The following is a 6866-nucleotide window of genomic DNA, read 5'->3' as shown; positions in this document are numbered from 1 at the left end:
GACAAAGAGCTCACCGTAAAAGGTTACGTTGATGCAAGCTTTGACACTGATCCGGACGATTCTAAATCGCAAACCGGATACGTGTTTACATTAAATGGTGGAGCTGTCAGTTGGTGCAATTCTAAACAAAGCGTCGTAGCAGGATCTACATGTGAAGCGGAGTACATAGCTACTTCGGAAGCAGCGAACGAAGGAGTCTGGATGAAGGAGTTCATATCCGATCTAGGTGTCATACCTAGTGCATCGGGTCCAATGAAAATCTTTTGTGACAATACTGGTGCAATTGCCTTAACAAAGGAATCCAGATTTCACAAAAGGACCAAACACATCAAGAGACGCTTCAATTCCATCCGGGATCTAGTCCAGGTGGGAGACATAGAGATTTGCAAGATACATACGGATCTGAATGTTGCAGACCCGTTGACTAAGCCTCTTCCACGAGCAAAACATGATCAGCACCAAAGCTCCATGGGTGTTAGAATCATTACAGTGTAATCTAGATTATTGACTCTAGTGCAAGTGGGAGACTGAAGGAAATATGCCCTAGAGGCAATAATAAAGTTATTATTTATTTCCTTATATCATGATAAATGTTTATTATTCATGCTAGAATTGTATTAACCGGAAACATAATACATGTGTGAATACATAGACAAACAGAGTGTCACTAGTATGCCTCTACTTGACTAGCTCGTTAATCAAAGATGGTTATGTTTCCTAACCATGAACAAAGAGTTGTTATTTGATTAACGAGGTCACATCATTAGTTGAATGATCTGATTGACATGACCCATTCCATTAGCTTAGCACCCGATCGTTTAGTATGTTGCTATTGCTTTTCTTCATGACTTATACATGTTCCTATAACTATGAGATTATGCAACTCCCGTTTACCGGAGGAACACTTTGGGTACTACCAAACGTCACAACGTAACTGGGTGATTATAAAGGAGTACTACAGGTGTCTCCAAAGGTACATGTTGGGTTGGCGTATTTCGAGATTAGGTTTTGTCACTCCGATTGTCGGACAGGTATCTCTGGGCCCTCTCGGTAATGCACATCACATAAGCCTTGCAAGCATTACAACTAATATTTTAGTTGTGAGATGATGTATTACGGAACGAGTAAAGAGACTTGCCGGTAACGAGATTGAACTAGGTATTGGATACCGACGATCGAATCTCGGGCAAGTAACATACCGATGACAAAGGGAACAACGTATGTTGTTATGCGGTCTGACCGATAAAGATCTTCGTAGAATATGTAGGAGCCAATATGGACATCCAGGTCCCGCTATTGGTTATTGACCGGAGACGTGTCTCGGTCATGTCTACATTGTTCTCGAACCCGTAGGGTCCGCACGCTTAAGGTTACGATGACAGTTATATTATGAGTTTATGCATTTTGATGTACCGAAGGTTGTTCGGAGTCCCGGATGTGATCACGGACATGAAGAGGAGTCTCGAAATGGTCGATACGTAAAGATTGATATATTGGAAGCCTATGTTTGGATATCGGAAGTGTTCCGGGTGAAATCGGGATTTTACCGGAGTACCGGGAAGGTTACCGGAACCCCCCGGGAGCTAAATGGGCCATGACGGGCCTTAGTGGAAAAGAGAAGAGGCAGCCCTACATGGGCTGTGCGCCTCCCCCTTCCCCTAGTCCTATTAGGACTAGGAGAGGTGGCCGGCCCCCTCTCTCTCTTTTCCCCCTCCGCGAATCCTATTCCAACTAGGATTGGGGGGGGGGAATCCTACTCCCACAGGGAGTAGGACTCTCCTGGCGCACCCCTTGTGGCCGGCCAGCCTCCCCCCTTTGGTCCTTTATATACTGAGGTAGAGGCACCCTAGAACACACAAGTTGATCCACGTGATCTATTCCTTAGCCGTGTGCGGTGCCCCCAGCCACCATATTCCTCGATAATACTGTAGCAGAGTTTAGGCGAAGCCCTGCTGCTGTAGTGCATCAAGATCGTCACCACGCCGTCGTGCTGACGAAACTCTTCCCCGACACTTTGCTGGATCGGAGTCCGGGGATCGTCATCGAGCTGAACGTGTGCTCGAACTCGGAGGTGCCGTAGTTTCGGTGCTTGATCGGTTCGATCGTGAAGACGTACGACTACTTCCTCTACGTCGTGTCAACGCTTCCGCAGTCGGTCTGCGTGGGTATGTAGACAACACTCTCCCCTCTCGTTGCTATGCATCACATGATCTTGCGTGTGCGTAGGAAATTTTTTGAAATTACTACGAAACCCAACATATATGTGTGGGGGCTGAAGCCGACGACTACAATCTTTCAGGTTATATACATGTATACATAAACGGCCGCACAGGAGGCATCACAATACTTTCGGGCAAAAGTATAAATACAGCCTTGATAAATTCAATAAAACGTTGTTTTTACAATGGGAATACATGTCACTCAAACATAAAATTCTTCGAGCACTGGGCCTCTATCGAACGAGCGCCCTCAAGAACTTCTTCAAAATAGTGCTCGGCAGCCACTCGGCCTATGGCCGAACCCTGCGCCGCGACAGTGGCGGCATCCATCTCCGCCCAGTATGTTTTGACATGGGCAAGGGCCATCCGCGAGCCTTCTATGCATGCCGACCTCTTCATCGCATTAATGCATTGCACCGCACCAAGGAACTGCTACACCAAGCTAAAATAGCTGTTCGGCTTTGGCCTTTCCGGCCAAAGATGATCCACGACAGACCTCATGGCGAGTCCGGACAATCTATTGAGTTCGGCCCATTCGGCAAGCTGATCAGTCAATGGAAGCGGACGCTCTGGAACGTTAAATTGTGACCAGAACAGCTTGTCCACTTCACGATCTGTTTGACCTCAGAAGTATTCGGCCGCATCGACAGCGCTCGCCGCCAAGTCCAGATATGCGTCGGCCGAACTCCACAGCCGATCCAGAGGGGCATACCGCGGATCACCGAACTTCCTCCGCAGCATAAAGGGCTTCCCAGCCACAATGTCCCTGGCTTCACGCAGTTCCTCCTTCTTTGCTCTCATTGCAGAGCGGGTGTCTTTGGTCGCCATTGTGGCCTTTTCGAGGTCCGTAGCCTTCGCCCGGTTTTCTTCTTCAAGAAACTGGCAGCGGTCGGCAGTGTCTTTTAACTTCACAACCATTTTGGCCATTTTCTCTTTGCTCTCGCTATGCGCGGCCTTCTCGGCTCTCAACTCTTCGGCCGCCTTCAAAGCGGCCGCATTACTACTCCTTGCTTGCTCCTTGGCTCGGGCAAGCTCTGCCCGCAGGGCCTCCACGGTGGCAGCTCCATCTGCAGTCACAACATATTAAAGATACTGGCATCACGCTGCTCTTACTATGTGACATTCACTATAAACATCACCTACCCTGTGCCTCGTCAAGCCGCTTGTTAACAAGCTCGATGTCGGCATCCACCGCATCCAGTTGCCGCTTTAGTTCGGCAACCCCATCAGTCCGTTTAGCCACCGGAGCTTCAGACACCTGCACATAAAGGCGGTCTGGTTATTACCTAGGACTATGATCCTCTGTTCACCGCCGTTCTTGACGACAACCAGAGTCTCAGGGGCTACTATCTACACAGGGCACACCTAAAAATGTGCGGTACTATCACAAATGTATATCATTTCACGTACCTCAAAGCCCGTCAGTAGACTCATAAAGGCTTCATGAAACCTGCTTTCGGCGGACAAAATCCTTTCAATCACCGTACCCATCAATTTACGGTGCTCTTCTGAGATAGTGGCTCGCTCTAGCAGATCCCTCAGTGCATCCGACCGCATACCAGACGGTTCTGGATTCTTTTGGTTGCTCTCTTCAAGAGTTGGATACTGGGGACTTCGGGCGACCATAGGATTATCTTCTGGCCTCACCGGATCCGGAGTGACCCTCCGCGATGACACTTCAAGGTCGCCCGCTTCTTGAGCCGGGGAATCTAGGGGAGGCGTTTCGCTCTCCATCATCTCTGGAAGAAGATCCCTCGAAGACGAGCTCTGCTGAGAAGGGTTAAGATCCGAACTGCAAGATAAATGCTTCAGTCATTTTCCTCAAAGGTAAGGTAGTATATCTTCTCTACTAAGCACTTTTTTATTACTTACAGCTTGTTACAGGGCTGATCCCCGCGCGGACTTTGTGCGGCAAGAGCACCCTCCGAGGCAGGACCCTCTGGTGAAGTTTTCCTCTCCCATTTGGAAACTTTGGTTTCCGTATCTTCAGAGATAGTCCTCTTCCTCCCCCGAGGCGAGGGAATGTCAGATTCTTCCCCTTGGTTATCCTCCCTCACGGAGGCGCTCATTCCCTCGATTGGAATAGGTAGCGGTGGAGGACCGCTTTCACCCTCTTCATTCCCCCCTTCATCTTCCTTTGAGGGCACGGGGCAGGGTGCTGGCTCGAGCATCTTTTCCAACACCGGATTGTCCAAGCCTTCAGGAAGGGGGGCCGAACACCGGATCATCTTTGCCTTTGCTATCCAGTCCTGGTCAAAGAGCGACTCTTCAGAATGATGTCATGATAAATAAAAAGACGGTGTGTTCGGATGTGGGATTGCTTACTTGGGCCGCAGTGCGGTTGCTGCTTAGGCCCACGTCCTCGGTAGTGTCCGGACACTCTGCTTGGGGTCCAAAGAACGATTTGTACAACTCCTCGTGCGTCAGGCCGAGGAAGTTCTGGATAGTGCGCGGTCCTTCCGAGTTGAATTCCCACATACGGAGGGGCCGGCGTTTGCAAGGCTGGACTCGATGAACCAGCATGACTTGCACTACCATAACCAAACTAAAATATCCCTCGAAGAGATCTCGGATGCGACTCTACAGTATGGGCACATCCTTGGCTGGACCCCAGCTCAGCTCCCTGCTGATCCATGACATCAGTTGTGGTGGAGGGCCCGAGCGAAGGGCGGGGGAAGCTACCCACTTGGCACTTCTGGGAGCGGTGACGTAGAACCACTCTCGTTGCCATAATTTGGACACCTCTGGAAAGGAACCCTTTGTCCATGGAGCTCCAGCGATCTTGCTTATTAATGCACCTCCGCACGCTGCATGCCGCCCCTCGACCGTCTTCGGCTTCACATCAAAGGTCTTGAGCCACAGGCCGAAGTGAGGGGTAATGCGGAGGAAGGCCTCACATATGACAATAAATGCCGAGATGTGGAGAAAGGAATCCGGGGCTAGATCGTGGAAATCAAGCCCGTAATAGAACATCAAACCCCTAACGAAGGGATCCAGAGTGAGGCCTAGTCCTCGGAGGAAGTGGGAGATGAACACGACGTCTTCATTGGGTTCAGGAGTAGGGACGACCTGCCCTCGGGCAGGCAGCCGATGCGAAACTTCGGCGGTTAGGTATCTTGCCTCCCTCAACTTCTTGATATCCTCTTCCATGACAGAGGAGGGCATCCACTGACCCTGGAGACTGGATCCGGACATGATTGAAGGTCCGAAGCACCTGACCTGGGCTTTGGGTGTTAGAACTCGAGGCGGGGGAAGGATTCGATTGAGCACGGGAGGCAAAAAGTAAAAGCCTTGTCCCTTTATAAAGAGGGTGAATATCAAGCGTCCTTCTCGTGGCCGTTTGGGACTTGCCTAAAATCTAGGAGTCCTAGGCGTGATTGGGTTACCCACGCCCGTATTGATGAGAATCCCGTAATAAGGGGGACACGATCTCTGCTTTGACAAGACGTGTCAAGAAACTGCCTCGCGTTATGTGTGGGGCTAGTTAAAGAAAAATGGTTCAAATAATCACCGAGCCATGGCATGATGTCATGTTGCCAAAACGTGTCGGCAGATTAGATTTGTGGAAATGTTATTCTCTCTACGGTGTTATGTGGAACTTATTTTGTAGGATCGGACACTATCCTTTTATTCACACTCTTCTGTGGTGTATCCGGAGGAGGAACCCGCCTTGCAATGCCGAAGACAACACTGCGCGCCAGACTCATCGTCATTGAAGCCTGGTTCAGGGGCTACTGAGGGAGTCCTGGATTAGGGGGTCTCTGGACAGCCGGCCTATATCCTTTGGCCGGACTGTTGGACTATGAAGATACAAGACTGAAGACTTCGCCCCGTGTCCGGATAGGACTCTACTTGGCGTGGAAGGCAAGCTAGGCAGTACGGATATGGATATCTCCTCCTTTGTAACCGACCTTGTGTAACCCTAGCCCCTCCGGTGTCTATATAAACCGGAGGGTTTTAGTCCGTAGGACAACATACAATCATACCATAGGCTAGCTTTTAGGGTTTAGCCTCTCCGATCTCATGGTATATCAACTCTTGTAATACTCGTATCATCAAGAATAAATCAAGCAGGACATAGGGTTTTACCTCCATCAAGAGGGCCTGAGCCTGGGTAAAACATCGTGTCCCCTGCCTCCTATTACCATCCGCCTTAGACGCACAGTTCGGGACCCCCTACCCGAGATCCGCCGGTTTTGACACCGACAGTGGTGTTTGGCAATGGGGTTTGGGTAAGTTTGGCATGATCGTTGTCTTGATGGCACTACTCTAAAAGATATAGCCCCATCCTTGTTCTGGCTTGGGGGGCAAAAGCGTATCTATGTCATCCGTGCTCTTTAGGACAATAGCTGGATGTGATCCTTTTGGAACTTCACTATCACTGCCCAAATTCATGAGTTCATCGTCACTTGGGATGCCTTGGAATCGGTGCACATGGACCCCCTCACACCGGACTCAATCTCTTGGACGGCCTCGACCTATGGGAGTTACTCTACTACCTCTGCTTATAGGCTTCAATTTGAGAGGTTGACACCAACTTTCGATGCTCGCAAGGTCTAAGAGGCTAGAGCAGAACCAAAGTATAAGCTTCTGTTTGGCTTCTCCTCCAGCTGGAAACCCTTAGCGGTGACCGCCTTGTTGCTCGTG

The sequence above is a fragment of the Triticum aestivum genome, chromosome 3A (genome assembly GCF_018294505.1).
Source record: "Triticum aestivum cultivar Chinese Spring chromosome 3A, IWGSC CS RefSeq v2.1, whole genome shotgun sequence".
NCBI classification, from domain to species: domain Eukaryota; kingdom Viridiplantae; phylum Streptophyta; class Magnoliopsida; order Poales; family Poaceae; genus Triticum; species Triticum aestivum.
The sequence above is the reverse complement of the archived record's forward strand: the minus strand, read 5'-3'. Positions refer to the sequence as shown.